Source organism: Oncorhynchus kisutch, linkage group LG1 (assembly GCF_002021735.2).
Source record: "Oncorhynchus kisutch isolate 150728-3 linkage group LG1, Okis_V2, whole genome shotgun sequence".
NCBI classification, from domain to species: domain Eukaryota; kingdom Metazoa; phylum Chordata; class Actinopteri; order Salmoniformes; family Salmonidae; genus Oncorhynchus; species Oncorhynchus kisutch.
Genome location: NC_034174.2, coordinates 34,573,306 through 34,592,571, shown reverse-complemented (window position 1 = coordinate 34,592,571; position 19,266 = coordinate 34,573,306).

Here is a 19,266-nt window from a genome sequence, read left to right as displayed (position 1 = left end):
TTGCTTAAATCTTATGACCTGTGACCTACAACAAAAACAGTAGCTAAATGGAATGGAAGTCCTGTTCTGATTAAAATCATTATGGGGAGTTAGTTGAATCAAGAGGCATTCAGCCATGGCATTGTAAACATTATTTTGGTTAGCTAGCCAGCTAACATTAACATAACTAGCTAGCTCTTCTGTACCAATTATATTTCTGCTGTTTATCTAAATAAACACCTTGGAATGTGTTTATGGTGGAACTTTCTGTACGTTTTCCTTCAACACTTTGTGTATAGAGCACCACAATAGAGACAGACAGCGATACCGAGACCGAGTGCGCACTGACTGTTGTGTGTTGTGCTTAAAAGAGTCCGTGCGGAAACGAGTGCGCTTAAAAGGGCCTTTGCGTTGAAGAAATGGAAATGCGATTAATGGAGTAAAACAATTAAGGGGGCCCCCATAGCGGCAGCGTGCCCTAAGTGACCGCTTATGTCGTTTATGCCTGGAGCCGGCCCTGAGTATAGCCCCTACACAGTGTCCATATTTCCATTCGTTCACATCTCTTTACATCTGTCATGCATATTCATATTTATAATAGCATGTATATTAATGCCATAAGACCAGTATGTGAACATTTGGAAAATCCAAAGACCTAACATGACACAGAAGCAACCTACCACTAATCTCCATCTACCAACTGGATAGATGCATGCAGCAGGTGTCATAACACATGATGCACCCAAAGAGCTTTCCCACGTAATGAATACCTGCTTGAGATTTCTCTCCAAAGAGAGACATGTTTCTTAGAGAACACGTTGTGCTGATCCTCAGTGGATCACAGTCTATCAGACTCATCAACTGATATCCATTCTCTAATTAACTTGCTGTGCCCCAAACATTTGAGACATACAATGTTGACAGAATCGGAGCGGTTTGAACCATATGTTACATATATCTACACTGATACTCAACCGGCAGCATCTGTTCAGTGAAAAGACTCGCTGAACTCATTGTGTAATAAGGGTCCTCTCTCCTCAGACAGTACCATGATGCCATCTTGCCTATGACCCTGGGAGCCATGTTGGATCTCATCCTTCCAGTCAGCACACAGAAACAGAATGAGAGTGTGTCTGTGTCTGTCAGGACCCTTATGAAAGCCACATGGGCCACGGACGGGTTGTTCCTACTTTCTACATCCAGCAATAATCTATATGGGTTCAAATGGTTTGGAAAACGTACTGCTTGGGAACACTCATTTACTATGAGTTATAGTCTGTGGTTTGTCTGTAGTTCTGTGAAATAAAATTTGCTCTGCCCTCAGGGCTACAGGACCAGGGTCTCAGACAGCACACCACAGGGGTCATCCTGAGTGCGAGCCCCTGAATCAGCCCCCTCCTCCGTCCCTCCCCTCCCAACCTCCTTGACCTCTCACCCTGGAAGCACTTACACTGTCATTCTGCCAGACCCTCCCGCTCTACACACACAGACATATTTACTGATCCTTTTAAAGTGTCACAACTCCCCGCAAAAATATGTCACAGCAAAACAAAGACACCTCGGTCGTAAAGAAGGAGAGATGAAAAGCAGAGTGGAGTGATAGAGAGTTGAATGGCAGGGTGAATCACTAGGAGGGCTGGGGTGGAGGAGGAGATGGGGGAAGAGGGTAGAGAGACGATAGGAGCGGGTGGACCTCCTAAATAAGTGGCCTTCAAGGTTTACTGGACCCCCTCGCCTCCTCTCCCCTACATACCTCCTCCTCCTCCATTTGTTTTTCCACCAAACTCAATTAATAGAATCAAAAGCCGGGCCAGGCTGGACTTCAGAGGGACCAGTTAAAGGAGAGATGGAGATAAAGAAGATGAAAGAGGAAGCAGCTTGTTCCAGTTCAGCCCATGGTCCGTTTTGGTGGGCTGGGGTTGAGGGGGGTGGGGTGGGGGGGGCTATCCACTTAGAAGAAGACAGAGAAAAAAGACATCCCCCCTCAACTTCCTGAGATGCCAACATTTGGCAAAACAAAAGATGTAAAGGAGATGCATCATCAAAGTGAAGATACAGAACTCCAGACAAACCACAGACTATAACTCGTGGTAAATGAGTGTTCCCAAGCTGTATGTTTTCCAAACCATTTGAGCCCATATAGATTATAGCTGGATGTAGAAAGTAGGAACAACAGCATAGTAGAGAAGCATGTAAATGAATGAATGACCTCCACTGGTAAAACGAATGTTGAGTCATTAAATATACTAGAGGTTCCACTGTCTCGGCATCACCTGGGTGGCACAGCTATGGCACAAGGGTTAGGGGTCAGGGTAGTAGGCTACCTGAGGTCAGGAGTAAGAAAGTGAAGTGTGTGAAGTGTCACCTCCTATAATAGCTCTGTGCCCTGGTGTACCAATGACCTAACCTGGGACATGAGCTAAAGGACCTCAGTGGGATCTGGGTTTCTGCATATGCACACACACACACACACACACACACACACACACACCCCCCCCCCCCCCTGAGAGAGAGAGAATATTATAGTAAATATGTCACCGGGGTTGCTGCTTCCACCCAAGACTGTGGCTTTACGAAACAGGGACGATCACAGGGCATCATCGTAGCACAGAGATGCCAACACTACAATCAGACACAATACAAATACTGTGAGACCATTATCATGTAAAGCTGCGCCTTTCATGGGGCATGCAGGTACCTTTGTCTCCTCTCAATACAGCATTAGCGTCCCCAAACTGGAACGAAACAGGAAGAGAAAGACATAACAGGAAACACTTATGGGGGTTTATTATGACCAAAGGGAAAATAGCTGGCACACACACACACACACACTCACTCACACACACACTCATGTGCGCACACACATTCACACGCGCACACACACATTCACACACTTGCACACCTATTTCCCCCATCTGTAGCCCTGGTTACACAGAAGAAAGGCCTTAGTAGCAGAGGAAGAACTTGCGGACACACGTTTCATTCTCTGTGGGATGCCCTCCAACCACCACCTAGGACAGCTCCCTTCTCCTGTCAGAAGCAAACAAATTCATCTTTCTTGTCTCCAAACAATCACTCCTTTTATTCCCATTGTGAGGGAGAGAGAGAGAGCGAGTGTAACGGTTCTCTTGTGGTGAAGGAGAAGCGGACCAAAATGCAGCGTGATTATACTGATTCATGTTTAATAACAAAAAGGAAAAACACGAACGCTACAAAAACAACAACCGTGGAAAACCAAAACAGCCCTATCTGGTGCAAAACACAGAGACAGGAACCATCACCCACAAACACACAGTGAAACCCAGGCTACCTAAATATGGTTCCCAATCAGAGACAATGACTAACACCTGCCTCTGATTGAGAACCATATCAGGCCAGACATAGAAATAGACAAACTAGACATGAAACATAGAATGCCCACTCAGCTCACACCCTGACCAACCAAAACATAGAAATATACAAAGTAAACTATGGTCAGGGTGTGACAGCGAGAGAGAGAGAGAGAGAGAGAGAGAGAGAGAGAGAGAGAGTGTTCTGGTTCTAATTTTACGAATTGATATCAGTGCTTCTATAACAGGCAGCATGTGCTAAATATCATTGTGAATGATGGCTAGAGGGAGGAGGAGAGCTGCTGTTCACACACGGTGAGGCAGATCCATGAGCTAGGCTAATGCTAGCACTGCGTCGTCCTGTGTGTGTATGAGGGCCCCTGGGTCTGGACCCCGCTATCCTATGACACGCCTGACAAAAGGCCCCAAGAAAACATGAGAGTGGGGGAATCTAGGCCAGGAGGGAGGGAGCGATGCGCAGAGGGAGGGAAGAAGAGGTGCAAGTGGAGGTGTGTCGCTGGCCCACAAACACCTGAGAAAGCGGGGTAACACCTCCCCAACATCTCTCCACTCTCCACTATGAGACATGCCAAGCTGCTTGAGGCACTGAACCTCATCACTGGTTTGACCACTCAGACATATAGGACTGATATATACCATGTGGTACACACACAACCTTGGGGGTCACAGACTGACGTCCCCCATTGGAAAGTCATGGTCCAAATCAAGGGACCAGCCAGCCGTCTGTCCTGGCGTTAGATCCAGTAGTTCCACCAGAGGCCCTGTCCCCAGTCCTCTCACCCCAGTCAGGAGGGCTGAATCTGGGCCAGAGCCACTGGGCCTGCTGGGGCTTGTCTCTATCCTCCATTCCTCTGGGCAGACGGCAGGCTTCCACAGATAAGGCTGTCTACTTGTTCACAGACGATGCAGCCCTGTGTTATGTCTGCACCCCACCCTCCACCCTCCGCCCTGCCCTTATCCCTCTGCCTACCCCCTGCCTTCCCTCTTACCTCCATCTCCCCAGTGTCTGCTGCTCCTCAGGGGCTTCCACCTGCAGCACACTAGGACCACCAGGAATGCTGCCAGTGACTCAACAACAACAACAACACAACACACACAGATGCACACACATGTACACAACAGACACACACACACACACACACACACACTGCTCTCTGACGCCCCATGCACCAACCCGACCATACTCCCCACACACTCTCCCCGTCTCACTCACTCACTCTGCGTGTGTGTGTGTGTGTGAGGGGAGATTGGTGCGATAGCACCGATCTGACGCTGATCCATGTGGCTATCTGAAGGCCTCTGTCTGCCGGCCTGTTGTTGCATCTCATCAGGGAATTAAGCCGGGTCCACTGAAATAAAACATGCTATCACTGCATCTGTCCATGGAGACTTCTCTCTCATTCTCCTTCTTTCCCTCACTCACTCTCTCTTTCTCTATCGCTCTATCTATACTTCCAGCAGGCAACAAACCACTCACCATTAACACTCTGCAGAAATGTTTACCTAAGGTCTCTGTTTACTTGCTGTTTACATTATCTTCCATTCTATTCTGTTGGCGTTCTGTCATTCTGCAGTGTTCTGTCAGGGTAATAGACTTGAAATCATTAGAGCTAATGACATAAAAAGATGTGAAACAGATATTCACACGAGGCATTTTCTATGGGAGACCAGAGGGATGTGTTGTGGTATCATAGCTCACTTGACCTCTGTGTGACCTGCAGAGCAGAGTACATATCAGATGAGAGGCCTCACTGACCTAAGACCAACCTCTGGAGAAAGAGAGAGAGACAGAGAGAGAGAGAGACAGAGCGGGAGAGAGAGAAAGCGAGGGGGAGAGGGAAGGATTATATGAGTGCTGGGGTAGAGTGGTATAGAGAGGTTGGCTGATTGGATGTAATGCAGCAGAGTTGGCTTTGCAGTGCTATCGATGAGGGATCATCTCCAAACACAGCTAGGCTTGCCTGCCTGCTGTGTGTGTCGCTGCTCAGATGTTGCAACAGCAGCGAATTCTGCAGCTCTTATCTCCCCCAGGCAGATCACATCATTGATATCCTGTTCTCTCTCTCTGCACTGGAAATGACTGCTAGCCAAACTAATGATCACTCAAATGAAAAACACACACACACACACACACACACACACACACACACAAACAAAAAACACACATACACATGTGTATGCCCGCCTCGAATACACACAAGCATGCACAAGCATACATGAATACATATAGTGCCTTCAGAAAGTATTCACACCCCTTGAAATGTTGTTGTGTTACAGCCTGAATTTAAAATGGATTACATTTAGATGTTGTGTAACTTGCCTACAGACAATATCCCATAATGTCAAAGTGGAATTATGTTTTTAGAAATGTTTACAAACTAATAAAAATAGAAATGTCTTGAGTCAATAAGTATTCAACCCCTTTGTTATGGCAAGCCTAAATACGTTCAGGAGTAAAAATGTGTTTAACAAGTCACATAATAAGTTGCATTCTGACGACCTCATCTCTGTACACCAGACAGACATGCAGATCATTTTAAGGTCCTTCAGTCAAGCAGTGAATTTCAAACGCAGATTCAACCACAAAGACCAGGGAGGTTTTCCAATGCCCTGCAAAGAAGGGAACCTATTGGTAGATGGGTAAAACATTTAAAACAGCAGACTTTGAATGTTCTTTTGAGCATTATGAAGTTATTCATTACACTTTTTGAACGGTGTATCAATTATACACAGTCACCACAAAGATACAGGCTTCCTTCCTAACTCAGTTGCAGGAGAGAAAGGAAACCGCTCATGGATTTGGTTACTTTGATTTAATGGCTGTGACAGGAAAAACTGAGGATGGATCAAAGACATTGTAGCTACTCCACAATATTAACCTAAATAACAGAGTGAAAAGAAGGAAGCATGTACAGAATACAAATATCCCAAAACATGCATCCTGTTTGCAATAAGGCACTAAAGTAATACTGCATGTCTTTATGTCCTGAATACAAAGTGTTATGTTTGGGGCAAATCCATCTTGAGAGTCTATGAGATTCTTGCTGTAATGAAAAGCGCTATAAAAATGTAATCTATTATTATTATTACATCACCACTCTTAATATTTTCAAGCATGGTGGTGGCTGCATCATGTTATGGGTATGGTTGTCATTGGTAAGGACTAGAGAGTTTTTTAGGATTAAAAAAACCTTGGAATAGAACTAAGCACAAGCAAAATCCTAGAGGAAACCCTGGTTTAGTCTGCTTTCCAAAAGACACTGGGAGACAAACTCACCTTTCAGCAGGACAATAACCTAAAACACAAGGCCAAATATACCATGGAGTCGCTTACCAAGATGACATTGAATGTTCCTGAGTGGCCTAGTTATGGCTTGAAAATCGATGGCAAGACTTGAAAATGGCTGTCTAGCAATGATCAACAACCAACTTGACAGAGTGTGAATCATTTTTAAATGAATAACGTGCAAATATTGTTCAATCCAGGTGTGAAAAGCTCTTAGAGACTTACCCAGAAAGAATCACAGCTGTTATTGCTGCCAAAGGTGATTGTAACATGTATTAGCTCTGGGGTGTGAATAGTTACAGATGTTTACATACAGTAAGTTAGAAGTTTACATACACATTAGCCAAATACATTTATACTCAGTTTTTCACAATTCCTGACATTCAATTCCATGTACAAATTCCCTGTCTTAGGCCAGTTAGGATCACCACTTTCTTTTAAGAATGTAAAATGTCAGAATAATAGTAGAGAGAATGATTTATTTCAAGTTTGATTTATTTCATCCGGTTGCCAGTGGGTCAGAAGTTTACATACACTCAATTAGTATTTGGTAGCATTGCCTTTAAATTGTTTAACTTAGGTCAAACATTTCTGGTAGTCTTCCACAAGCTTCCCACAATAAGTTGGGTGAATTTTGGACCATTCCTCCTGACAGAGCTGGTGTAACTGAGTCAGGTTTGTAGGCCTCCTTGCTCACACATGCTTTTTCAGTTCTGCCCACAAATTGTCTATGGGATTGAGGTCAGGGCTTTGTGATTGCCACTCCAACACCTTGACTTTGTTGTCCTTAAGCCATTTTGCCACAACTTTGGAAGTATACCTGGGGTCATTGTCCATTTGGAAGACCCATTTGTGGCCAAGCTTTAACTTCCTGACTGATGTCTTGAGATGTTGCTTCAATATATCCACATAATTTTTCCTCCTCGTGAGGCCATCTATTTTGTGAAGTGCACCAGTCCCTCCTGCAGCAAATCACCCCCACAACATGATGCTGCCACCCCCCGTGCTTCACGGTTGGGATGGTGTTCTTCGGGTTGCAAGCCTCCCCCTTTTTCCTCCAAACATTACGATGGTCATTATGGCCCAAAAGTTATATTTTTGTTTCATCAAACCAGAGGACATTTCTCCAAAAAGTATGATCTTTGTCCCCATGTGCAGTTGCAAACCGTAGTCTGTCTTTTTTATGGCGGGTTTGGAGCAGTGGCTTCTTCCTCGCTGAGCGGCCTTTCAGGTTATGTTGATATAGGATTAGTTTAACTCAGTGGTGGGCCGTCAGGGCCAGCATAGCCTTCTCTGCTGGCCTAAACATCATCAGAATATATATATTTTTAAAATATATTTTCCCACAAATATGTATTAAATGATTCCCCAGAGTAAGAGTTATACTCTTCATTTCATAGCTTTCCTCTTGGTTGCACTGCTTCCAGCCCCAGGTTGAGATTTGGAGGTCTGGTCTTTATGTTAGATCTTTTATCCAATCATATTCAGCCATCATGTGTTGCCAGGGGTCTAAAATCTGCCCTCAGGCCTTCAGAATCAACAGTGCGGGCGCTTGTAGCTTAAAGTGAATGGAAATGAAAATTTAGTGTCAACCAATCAGCTTTAGTGTTGGCCATTGTACGCCTGCTGGCTGGCTCCAGTGTTACACAGGAGCCAGCTAGCAGGCGTAGTGCGTGCACATCTTTTTATTGGATTACCAATATTGAGAGGCAGGTCCTATATGGGCAGGTATGTGCAAACCTCAGAACTAGGAAACTGAATTTGATAAACTAATTAATTTCCCTACTACTAAGCTGTTTTTTCAACCGACAATGGCGGAAGGAGGAGAAGATATCGATTTGGCCGAGGATATAATTATAACGCCATTCTCAAGACAAACTTTTCAAGAAAAGTTAGACATTGTCAGGAGAGGTCGCCCGACGCCGACGCTACAAAGCCTGTCACAGGCGGAAAAGGGGTTCGTTCGCCACTTTCAAAGTTCCAACTACGAGCGCTATCAATGGCTCACAGGCTCCGAGAAGCACTGCAAACTGTACTGCTGGGAATGCCTATTATTTGCAAGTGATCGATTTGGTATTTGGAGCCACACTGGCTTTGCAAACTTGAGTTGTCTAAACAAGGCAGCAACGAGACACCAAAGTACGGCTGGGAACTTACAAGCAATGGTGCTTTTGAAAACTTTTGGGGACACCCGAGTGGATCTACAGCTCAATGAACAAGCGCGCAGGGCAACGGGAGCTGCACAATGAAAAGGTATTGTACTCTTCTCCTGCAATTCTATGAATAAAAATGTCAATTTCAAGGTGACTCAACGCCTGGTTTTATACTGCGTTTCTGTCTAAATGTATAGTGTCTAGAGCCATGGCATCATAATGATGGTAATAAGAGGTGGATTAATTCGGGTGGGACTGTGTAGGACCTCACTGAAGGCCCAGGCCCCAGGCCCACGGCACGCCACTGGTTTAACTGTGGATATAGATACTTTTGTACCTGTTTCCTCCAGCATCTTCACAAGGTCCTTTGCTGTTGTTCTGGGATTGATTTGCAGTTTTCGCACCAAAGTACGTTCATCTCTAGGAGACTGAGTGCATCTCCTTCCTGAGCGGTATGACGGCTGTGTGGTCCCATGGTGTTTATACTTGCGTACTATTGTTTGTACAGATGAACGTGGTACCTTCAGGCATTTGGAAATTGCTCCCAAGGATGAACCAGACTTGTGGAGGTCTACATTGTTTTTCTGAGGTCTTGGCTGATTTCTTTTCATTTTCCCATGATGTCAAGCAAAGAGACACTGAGTTTGAAGGTAGGCCTTGAAATACAGCCACAGGTACACCTCCAATTGACTCAAATGATGTCAATTAGCCTATCAGAAGCTTCTAAAGCCATGACATCGCTTTCTGGAATTTCCCAAGCTGTTTAAAGGCACAGTCAACTTAGTGTATGTAAACTTCTGACCCACTTGAATTGTGATGCAGTGAATTATAAGTGAAATAATCTGTCTGTGAAATAACTGTTGGAAAAATGACTTGTGTCATGCACAAAGTAGATGTCCTAACCGATTTACCCAAACTATAGTTTGCTAACAAACGAGTTATAATGACTCCAACCGAAGTGAATGTAAACTTCCAACTTCAACTGTATTTAAATGAGATACTGTTTTAGTGTATTTTATTCTCAAGAAATGTTAAAACATGATTTCACTTCATCATTATGGGGTATTGTCTGTAGATGAGTGAGAAAAAAATGATTTCATCCATTTTAAAGTCAAGCTGTAACACAACAAAATGTGGAATAAGTCAAGAGGTATGATTACTTTCTGAAGGCACTGTACAAGCATGCGTGTGCACGCCATACACATGCAAACAAACATGCACCTGCAAAAACATAACGCTTTCTCAACCGACTCCAAGCCTGCTAGGTAAGTGCGTGTTCTCTTTGTGCTGAAATAGGTGTGTGTGTTGTGTGTGTTCCATGTTGGAGGATCTCTTTGTGCTGAAATAGGTGTGTGTGTTGTGTGTGTTCTATGTTGGAGGATCTCTTTGTGCTGAAATAGGTGTGTGTGTTGTGTGTGTTCTATGTTGGAGGATCTCTTTGTGCTGAAATAGGTGTGTGTGTTGTGTGTGTTCCATGTTGGAGGATCTCTTTGTGCTGAAATAGGTGTGTGTGTTGTGTGTGTTCCATGTTGGAGGATCTCTTTGTGTCCGATACATAAATGGCCGAACATCATCTACATTTTATGTGAGTCTCACAAGTTGCTTTTGACACTCAGTCTTGCCTTATCTACCCAACAAACCTCACATCCACACATTCCCCACTTCTCTATCTCCCTATCTATCTCTCTGTCTTTCGCTCTCTTTAATTTGGGCTGATTGCCATTCTGACGGCTGCCCCTCTTATCAGCCTCCATCGTGCTGCTCTTTCATTTCCTCTCCCCCTTATTGCTTTTCTTTTTTACATTTCTGAGCTGTGCCACTTTAACCCTTCCAGCACCTGGATGGGCGCCAGCAGTACCTCTGACATCACACACACACTGACCCCTTGTGACCTCTCATGGATCAACAGGGCGTTGTTCCCAGCATTATCGCTGTTATCGTAGGTTATCATCTCTGTCGTTAGTTACAATATCATTACATGCAATATTACTAATAATATGACCAAGTATCTAACACTCACAGCATCTACTGCATGTAACCTTCCCCCACTCACTACACACAATGAGATAGGGGGCTTGTAATCTGATTGCAAATACACAGATACATGCAAATCACATACTCCTCGACTAATTCCATCCACATTTTTTGGTGTTACAGCCTTAATTCAAAATGTCTTCAACATTCTTTTCTCACCCATCTACACACAATACCCCATAATCACAATACCCCATAATCACAATACCCCATCTACACACAATACCCCATAATCACAATACCCCATCTACACACAATACCCCATAATCACAATACCCCATCTACACACAATACCCCATAATCACAAAGTCAAAGCATGTGTTAAGAAATGTTTGCATATTTATTGAAAATGAAATACAGAAATATCTAATTGACATAAGTATTCCTACCCTTTCTGAACACTTTCTGAAGTAACATACAGTATATGCACAACATCACATCACACACATCAACACGTACACAGACCATATACACACAGAGGGCGGGGAAGCGAAACCAGGCCAGGAGAAACTGGAGACATGGATTGTGAGTAACGAGAGAAAAGGAGGGAAAGAAAGACAGACAGCGATAGACGGAGAACATCATATGCTGCGGCTTGAAGGACAGACCCCACTGTCACTGTGCAATACATTAAAGAGCAGAACTACCGCTTCTCCACACACACACACACACACACACACATACACACACACACACACACACACACACACACACACACACACACACACACACACACACACACACACACACACACACACACACACACACACACACACACACACACATACACACATCTGCTATTGTTGCTGTGGCCACAGCCTCCTGATGCATTGTCCCTTATAATACCCCACACAATGAACATGTTTTGTCGACGACTTAAAATACTTTTCGTGTGGACAGAAAACACTGCTGCCATTTAGTGCTGCAACATTTCAAGGAGCCTTAAGATAAGACACTCGCCCAACCCTTTAACCTCTTTTAACGATCACACATTGCACTCATAAATGTCAACTCAAGCCAAAGTAAGGGCCAGCCCACATGACCTGACCAGGAACGACTTTAAGTTAGTCACTATAAAAGTCACTTCACTTGCTACAGTTGACATCAATGACAACATTATAGGATATCCATTTCTGAGGAAAATGATTGACAGTTTTGTGCACGAGGAGGGAGGAGCAGATGTCAGGGGTCAGCTGAAACCCAGACATCGTAAGGATAACTCCAGAACTGGGCCATTGGCCTTGCACTACTCCCCATGTAAAAAAACACATATTTTCCATTTTAGACTTCACAACTATCGTGAAGAGAAAAAAACTCTATGTCTGTCTGAGATAGTCCTCCCTCAGCTGCCCCTGTCACCATGGTGACTGACATCACAGGTCATCACGGTGACATTAGAGTCCCTTTAGAGTGAACGGAGGTGGATAGAGATAGTGTATGTGGAGGGGTGTCTGGAAATAAAGGAGGGAAGAGAGAGAGAGACAGTAAAAGAGAGGAGAGGGCTATTTGAGAAGTTCCCTTGGCAGGCAGTCAAACAAGACTGTGATATTCCTGTGGAATGCAGGCGAACAGAGATAGAAAGGGAGAGAGTAAAAGAAGAGAAAGAGAGTCAGTGTGTGAGAAAAGAGGCCTATATGTGAAACAAAACAGTACATAAATATACCTCTCTGTCTCATTCTCTGACTCAGCAACCCATTTCTCTGTAGACTGTAGTCATCTCTCTATTCAACTCCCTTTTCAGGCTCTCTCATGACCTGCTGATCAGTGGAGGAGATAGCCTCCCTCTTCCTCCCCCCTCCATGCCATGTTACCAAACTATGAACGGAGAAGTGGTAAGGGGGTGAGGTGGTGAGGGGGGCAGTATGGAGAACAATGTGCTGACTGTGTAACCATAAGACTTTATGACAGCCCAGGCCTCACTGTGGGCAGAACCAGTCCAAGCTCAACCAATCACATTGGACCAAGCCAGCCAGGTCAACCATACCTCTTCCATCTTACCCAGCTGTACACAAACCTATAGTTATCACAACATAATCATCAAATCAAATCAAATCAAATTTATTTATATAGCCCTTCGTACATCAGCTGATATCTCAAAGTGCTGTACAGAAACCCAGCCTAAAACCCCAAACAGCAAGCAATGCAGGTGTAGAAGCACGGTGGCTAGGAAAAACTCCCTAGAAAGGCCAATACCTAGGAAGAAACCTAGAGAGGAACCAGGCTATGTGGGGTGGCCAGTCCTCTTCTGGCTGTGCCGGGTGGAGATTATAACAGAACATGGCCAAGATGTTCAAATGTTCATAAATGACCAGCATGGTCGAATAATAATAAGGCAGAACAGTTGAAACTGGAGCAGCAGCACAGTCAGGTGGAAGTTGAAACTGGAGCAGCAGCATGGCCAGGTGGACTGGGGACAGCAAGGAGTCATCATGTCAGGTAGTCCTGGGGCATGGTCCTAGGGCTCAGGTCAGTTGAAACTGGAACAGCAGCATGGCCAGGTGGACTGGGGACAGCAAGGAGTCATCATGTCAGGTAGTCCTGGGGCATGGTCCTAGGGCTCAGGTCCTCCGAAAGAGAGAAGGAGAGAATTAGAGAACGCACACTTAGATTCACACAGGACACCGAATAGGACAGGAGAAGTACTCCAGATATAACAAACTGACCCCAGCCCCCCGACACATAAACTACTGCAGCATAAATACTGGAGGCTGAGACAGGAGGGGTCAGGAGACACTGTGGCCCCATCCGAGGACACCCCCGGACAGGGCCAAACAGGAAGGATATAACCCCACCCACTTTGCCAAAGCACAGCCCCCACACCACTAGAGGGATATCTTCAACCACCAACTTACCATCCTGAGACAAGGCTGAGTATAGCCCACAAAGATCTCCGCCACGGCACAACCCAAGGGGGGGGCGCCAACCCAGACAGGATGACCACAACAGTGAATCAACCCACTCAGGTGACGCACCCCCACCAGGGATGGCATGAGAGAGCCCCAGCAAGCCAGTGACTCAGCCCCTGTAATAGGGTTAGAGGCAGAGAATCCAGGTGGAAAGAGGGGAACAGGCCAGGCAGAGACAGCAAGGGCGGTTCGTTGCTCCAGAGCCTTTCCGTTCACCTTCCCACTCCTGGGCCAGACTACACTCAATCATATGACCCACTGAAGAGATGAGTCTTCAGTAAAGACTTAAAGGTTGAGACCGAGTTTGCGTCTCTGACATGGGTAGGCAGACCGTTCCATAAAAATGGAGCTCTATAGGAGAAAGCCCTGCCTCCAGCTGTTTTCTTAGAAATTCTAGGGACAATTAGGAGGCCTGCGTCTTGTGACCGTAGCGTACGTGTAGGTATGTACGGCAGGACCAAATCAGAGAGATAGGTAGGAGCAAGCCCATGTAATGCTTTGTAGGTTAGCAGTAAAACCTTGAAATCAGCCCTTGCTTTGACAGGAAGCCAGTGTAGAGAGGCTAGCACTGGAGTAATATGATCAAATTTTTTGGTTCTAGTCAGGATTCTAGCAGCCGTATTTAGCACTAACTGAAGTTTATTTAGTGCTTTATCCGGGTAGCCGGAAAATAGAGCATTGCAGTAGTCTAACCTAGAAGTAACAAAAGCATGGATAAATTTTTCTGCATCATTTTTGGACAGAAAGTTTCTGATTTTTGCAATGTTACGTAGATGGAAAAAAGCTGTCCTCGAAATGGTCTTGATATGTTCTTCAAAAGAGAGATCAGGGTCCAGAGTAACGCCGAGGTCCTTCACAGTTTTATTTGAGACGACTGTACAACCATTAAGATTAATTGTCAGATTCAACAGAAGATCTCTTTGTTTCTTGGGATCTAGAACAAGCATCTCTGTTTTGTCCGAGTTTAATAGTAGAAAGTTTGCAGCCATCCACTTCCTTATGTCTGAAACACATGCTTCTAGCGAGGGCAATTTTGTTTCATTGAAATGTACAGCTGTGTGTCATCCGCATAGCAGTGAAAGTTTACATTATGTTTTCGAATAACATCCCCAAGAGGTAAAATATATAGTGAAAACAATAGTGGTCCTAAAACGGAACCTTGAGGAACACCGAAATTTACAGTTGATTTGTCAGAGGACAAACCATTCACAGAGACAAACTGATATCTTTCCGACAGATAAGATCTAAACCAGGCCAGAACATGTCCGTGTAGACCAATTTGGGTTTCCAATCTCTCCAAAAGAATGTGGTGATCGATGGTATCAAAAGCAGCACTAAGGTCTAGGAGCACGAGGACAGATGCAGAGCCTCGGTCCGATGCCATTAAAATGTCATTTACCACCTTCACAAGTGCCGTCTCAGTGCTATGATGGGGTCTAAAACCAGACTGAAGCATTTCGTATACATTGTTTGTCTTCAGGAAGGCAGTGAGTTGCTGCGCAACAGCCTTCTCTAAAATTTTGGAGAGGAATGGAAGATTCGATATAGGCCGTTTTTTATATTTTCTGGGTCAAGGTTTGGCTTTTTCAAGAGAGGCTTTATTACTGCCACTTTTAGTGAGTTTGGTACACATCCAGTGGATAGAGAGCCGTTTATTATGTTCAACATAGGAGGGCATGAGGGCTCAGTGTGTGATTGAAAGCGTGTACAAGTGGAGATGGCATGAGAACACACTGTGTCTGATTAACCTCATATAACTATTAAACAAATCTTAGGTTATAACAAACACACATGTCTTAAGTGTAAAACTAATAATGAGTCAATAATCCATGCTTTCTGGGAATGCTATGAAGTCCAAAAGTTATGGGCGGAGCTAGGAAGTTGGCTGTCAGAAGTACTTATTTTTAATCCATCTGGCTGCATATTTCAAAACAAGGCATATGGGGATGTATTGAGACACCCAATGGGCTGGATGATTCTCTTTTCATCGCTCATCTTGAAAAAAACGTATACTAAAAACTTGGAAATCAAATCAATCCGCCAACAATTAGAAAATCAAATAGTTTATAATTGAAATAGCCAGTTGGTACAATTTAAGGCCAAGTCACAAACAATAATGTAGGCACTAGTGATGGGGGTGTGAGCAAGCAGATCTGGGCAGATGAGATGTAGTCATTGTTTTTGTGCATCTGTAAGTTGTTGTTCGTATGTATACGTTTGTATCTGGCGTAAAAAAGTAAGTATATATACATCAATATATTTTATATGCAATTTTTTTACAAATATAAACACGAACTGTTTCACATCAAATGATACATAAACAACTCATTCAGACTCCAAGGAGCATACAATCAAATCAGAAAAGCCCACACACATTCACATACAGTTGAAGTCGGAAGATTACATACACCTTTGCCAAATACATTTCAACAACATTTTTCACAATTCATGACATTTAATCCTAGTAAAAATTCAGTCTTAGGTCAGATAGGATCACCACTTAATTTGAAGAATGTGAAATGTCAGAATAATAGTAGAGAGAATTATTTCAGCTTTTATTTCTTTCATCACATTCCCAGTGGGTCAGAAGTTTACATACACTCAATCAATATTTGGTAGATGTCATGCCCTGACCATAGAGAGCCCTTGGTTCTCTATGGTGTAGTAGGTCAGGGTGTGACTAGGGGGTGATCTAGTATATCTATTTCTATGTTGGTGCTAATGTGGTTCCCAATTAGAGGCAGCTGTTTATCGTTGCCTCTGATTGGAGATCATATTTCGGTAGCTATTTCCCCACCTGTGTTTTGTGGGATTTTGATTGTTTGTTAGTGTGTTTGGGCACTACGTCCTGACGGTCTTTGTAAGTTTTGTTATTTTGGATTTGTTAGTTTCACTTAAATAAATATGTGGAACTATACTCACGCTGCTCCATGGCCCGCTCATTTCCAAGATCGTGACAGAATATCCCACCAAACAAGGACCAAGCAGTGTGCAACGATGGGAAAAATAAGTTGTACCTGGGAAGAAATCATTTTACACAATATGAGATTTATCTTTTGAATGTATTTCATTGGTTGATATTCTATATCTATGTATAGAGTGAAACTGCATGTGCTGGAGTCCTGCCTCTTTCTAGCCAGTAAAGTACTTTCTAGTCAGTAAACTTCGTATCTGCATTATTTTAACAGGTGTCCTGGAGAGACTACACAGCAAATTGGCCAGTGTTACCTTGTTGATTTTTCAGTGTAACATTTCTGGTGTTGATTCAGGAGTTAAATTATTTCTGTAAGAGTGAAATTTACATTATTTGGTGTAATAGAACCCCAGCTTTGGTGTTATTAACCAGTGTTGAGTGTGAGATTGTGCTTGTGTCAGTTTTACTCTGTGGAGAGTCAAAACCATGTCCACCATTAACAGATTTCCCAGCATGCTCTACAGCAGGTAGACATTTTCAGGATTGTTTTTCAAATCTGTGTTTTTGACTGTACATTGATTGATTGATTAATCTTATCCTACACAAAGATAACATACATTAGATAGTTAGTAAGATTTATTGTACAAGTTACTGAAATGTTTTTTGGCCATCAAAGTAAGGCCTTATTAATGTATTGTCCTATAGCGTTCTATTTTAATGATAACATTTGCCTCCAGTAGCAACTCACTTGGTGAAATCCACACAACCATGTCTCTGTCACTAACAAATACAGTCATGGGTGGTAACTCTACAATTCGAAAAGACAAGGCACATGTCACTTTCAATTTGTTGTTTTTGGCCACCCGTGTGTGGAAGTGTTGTACCAGTTTAAGTGGTCTAAGGTGATGTTAATTCAAGTTTGAGCATGTCCGCTGCCAGTTCTGAAGTCCTTGTAAAAGCCCACATAAGAGCAGGTAGCATTAAATAATTTTGTTGTATTTGTTAAGTTGTTAATCCAACACAAACAACCTTGTCAAGAGATATGGACCTCTTGGTGGAATGGTTAAAAATACTATATAAGGTGTTGTTGCATAACACCATTGGTGTAAACTATATACCCTTCCTAGTGTTAAAAATACTATATGAGGTGTTATTGCATAACTCATTTAAAAAAAAAATCCCTGACACTGATGAAGTGTAATAGTTTCAGCACTAAGCAGAGTGTTAATTCAACACTAAAAAGTTTGGACCCTTATAGGCACTGGCCCAGTGTTACATTTAACACTGTCAGTGTTGAGTTAACGCTGGAGAGTTTGCCATGTATTTACCTACCACTCTCACACTATACCTCCCTAAGCTCCCTCTCTTCCTCACCTCTCCTCCACCAATCCATTATGTTTCCTATCTTCAACAAGGTCAAAATATATAAAATACTCTAGACATGACACTGAAACCTGCACAACCCAAATATATCAGGAATTCATTAGACACCCATGTCAAAATATTACAGCCACAATTAGCTATTGGGCAGAGAATCATATGTTCTAACTACAATATCCTAGTCCCATCCAGAAGCATGTTGGTTGGGCACCCATATCTTCATTTCAAGCTCAATATTCTGGGGTTGAATTGTTCTGTGTAAAGCAGTTAGACATTTATTCCAGCATGTCGTGGGAGAACAGGTTTGTTTATAGAGGTGTCTGTGATTTTTTTTTAAAGCCATTATGGTTTGTTAAATAACAATACACTCTCTCATACACTCTCGGCAGTGTGAGGTGATATGGTTAGGAACCATGACGACGCGTTATGTGTGGTGTGTGACTCTGCGTTAAGGCCAGACTGGAGTGTAGGCTACTCTTTTACCATTGTAGCTCCATCTGGGCTGGTTTGCGTGTGGACCCCATTGTGTGAGCAAACGACACACACACACACACACACACACACACACACACACACACACACACACACACACACACACACACACACACACACACACACACACACACACACACACACACACACACACACATATAAGCACATAGAAGCAAGCACACTCATACAGACGCACAATTGCACACACACACACACACACACACACACACACACACACACACACACTCACCTACAGACGCCTCTAGGGTGGGTATGGGGAGGGGAGGTGGACAAGGTTCCGCTAATTTCTATAACAGGAAGTGAGGCTGGAGTCAGCCCACACACCAAGGATGCTGATTCTCTGGAGGCCAGGCTGGGCCCAGACCGTGGGAGAGGAAAAAGGTACAAGCTAAGGGACTAATTATATTTACATCATACAGTACTGCATTCACATCATTCAACTGTTCAATCTAAAATATAACCTCTACTGATTAAGTAAGAAAGGCCAGCTTTGGCCAATGGGTCAAGGTTTAAGACCCTATAATTAGAGTCATTGGTTGAGGGATGTTTGACTGACAGAAGGCACGTGTCAGCAATTTACACAGCAGTGAAAGTCCCCCCCCCATCTCCACCTCCACTCAACCCCAGTCAGCTTCACTCAAACCTCCTCTCACCCAACTAATCCCTTAATGACCAACCTCTGAGAGAGATGGAGAGCGAGGGAGAAAGAAAGTAAAACAGAAAGCAGAAGAGAGCGAAAGAGCTCAAAAGA